General features: G+C 56.4%; 2 non-coding genes across 2 annotated transcripts in view; both read left to right on the forward strand.

Moving 5' to 3' along the window:
- Positions 1–508: 508 nt before the first annotated feature.
- On the forward strand, positions 509–663 carry LOC145969593 (5.8S ribosomal RNA). Its single transcript, XR_014438190.1, has one exon. It is a non-coding gene; the product is annotated as a 5.8S ribosomal RNA (ribosomal RNA).
- A 1217-nt stretch (positions 664–1880) lies between these two features.
- Positions 1881–2500, forward strand: part of LOC145969594 (large subunit ribosomal RNA) — a 4073-nt gene continuing 3453 nt past the window's right edge. The window contains exon 1 of the ribosomal RNA XR_014438191.1: positions 1881–2500. This exon is cut by the window's right edge and continues 3453 nt beyond it. This is a non-coding gene — a ribosomal RNA (large subunit ribosomal RNA).

Here is a 2500-nt window from a genome sequence, read left to right on the forward strand (position 1 = left end):
TGACGCGATCACGCATCTCGCCACGAGCGGGAGCGTCGATTCGGCGTTAGCGCGAGCGAACCGGTGGTAACCTACGTCTACGCGCTCGCTCTCAACGTACGTGCGTGCCAGCACTCGTCGTCGTCGTCGTCGTCGTCGCTACGCGCCCTCCCCGCTAATGTCGGGGCAGAGGCCAGCGTGCGACGCGCGCCGCGCGAGAAGCACCGGCCGAACGTGTGTGATGAGGTGTGTGGCTGGCGGACGAGAGGACCATGGTGTCCGATGGTTTATTCAAAGAACTTTCCGCCCCGGCTCTTTCCCCGTCGAACGGGGGAAGTGACGCTCCGATCGCGAACCAACTTTGTGCCGTAGCCTCGATCCCTTTACCGGGATTGCGGCGGCGGTCCGCGCGTGCTCGGACGCGCGGCCAGGCTGATCGAAGAGCCACGATTTTCTCTCACTCTTCGGAGTGGAGACCACGATGGATGAACTGTGAAGCGTTCGACGAACGCGACGAATGAAAAACGATTACCCTGAACGGTGGATCACTTGGCTCGTGGGTCGATGAAGAACGCAGCTAATTGCGCGTCAACTTGTGAACTGCAGGACACATGAACATCGACATTTCGAACGCACATTGCGGTCCACGGATACAATTCCCGGACCACGCCTGGCTGAGGGTCGTTTTAACAAACCTAAACTGCTTGCGCCCTTACGCAAGCTGACGAGCCACGGCGTAGCCGTGAAACGACGAAATGTCGTCGGCTGTCGTCGCTGTGCCCCCGTCGCATTGCGTAAACGGCGTACGAGCGATCGTTGGACGTTCGCCCGAGAGAGACTAGAGCCTCTTTGTCACCCTCCCAGTATGTATTGGCGACGGGTTCGACGAGAGGCCGTCGTCGATTGGCGTCGTCTGAAATGACACCGAAGGTGTGTGCAGCGAGAGGAGTTATAAAGAGGAGGAGAGAGGCGCGCGTGTACGCACAAAGCGTTTAAAGGATAGCGAAGCGCGCGCGAGCGGCGCCCGGAGGCTGTCGAATGATATGGAGAGAGTTGTCGGCGGAGATATACACAACGACGACACACGAGAGAATATGCGAAAAGTTTAAGCGAGAGGAACGACGACGAACGACGCGCGACACTCGAATGATCTCGCTCTCTACGAGTGATCTCGTAGTTGGCGAATAAAATGCAAAAAGAAAGCGGCGCAGCAGCACATTCTGCTGCGTCCGTCTTTCTAGCGCGTCGTTGTCTCTTCCGATCGCGTCGTCGCGCTGTGCGACTCTCTCTCGGTCTCTCGGTGCGCCAGCGCGCTCGCGCGATACCGCGCCTTTTATTACACGCGAGGCTTCGCCTCCTATCTCGCGGCGCGAGATACCTTACGGTAAAAATATATGGAGAAGGGAAACCGCGGCGCGCGCACAGTCGTCGTCCGGCGGTACGCGGAGGGAGAGAAATTGCGAGAGAAATCCACCCTTAAAAAAGCGGATGAATCGCGAGCCGACCGCGTGTCCGAGTCCACGAAATTTTCGAACGAAGATTGTGACCGGCACGCGTCGTCGTGTACTCGTCGAATCGATTCCATACCGCGCCCGTTATATATATACACGCGCGCGCGCGCATCATAATTACGCCGCGCCGTGTTATTATAATCGTGGAAGTTAGAGGGACGGAAGAAAAGAAGCGCAAAACGATATTATAATATATCTATCTCCTCTCTCGCGTCCCCGCGAAACAAGACTAGATTGTGCCGCGCGCGCAATATCGGTCGGTGCGTTACCGCTAACAATAGTAGTAGTTAACAAACAATAATGATACTACTTAGCGCAATAACTCCACCACCGCACACTCCCTCTATCTCTCTATATCACTTTGTAGAGAGTTTCTCTACAAAACTCTGACGACCTCAGAGCAGGCGAGATTACCCGCTGAATTTAAGCATATTATTAAGCGGAGGAAAAGAAACTAACTAGGATTTCCTCAGTAGCGGCGAGCGAACAGGAAAGAGCCCAGCACCGAATCCCGCGGTTCCGCCGCAGGGAAATGTGGTGTTTGGGAGGATCCGCTTATCCCGAGGCGTCGCGTCGCGTCCAAGTCCATCTTGAATGGGGCCACTTACCCGTAGAGGGTGCCAGGCCCGTAGCGACCGGTGCGCGTCTCGGGAGGATCTCTCCTTAGAGTCGGGTTGCTTGAGAGTGCAGCTCTAAGTGGGTGGTAAACTCCATCTAAGGCTAAATACGACCACGAGACCGATAGCGAACAAGTACCGTGAGGGAAAGTTGAAAAGAACTTTGAAGAGAGAGTTCAAGAGTACGTGAAACCGTTCAGGGGTAAACCTAAGAAACCCAAAAGATCGAACGGGGAGATTCATCGTCAGCGGCGCTGGCTTCGCGTCGGTGGGCGATGTCCCGCGGAGTCCTCGCGGCTCGCGCGCGGGCACGCTACCGTGCGCCGATGTCCGGCTGTCGTCGTCGTGCACTTCTCCCCAAGTAGAACGTCGCGACCCGCTGGGTGTCGGTCT

This window comes from Camponotus vicinus, unplaced genomic scaffold (genome assembly GCF_025532165.1).
Source record: "Camponotus vicinus isolate PSW18456_S1 unplaced genomic scaffold, iyCamVici1.0 SCAF_36, whole genome shotgun sequence".
Classification (NCBI taxonomy): Eukaryota; Metazoa; Arthropoda; class Insecta; order Hymenoptera; family Formicidae; genus Camponotus; species Camponotus vicinus.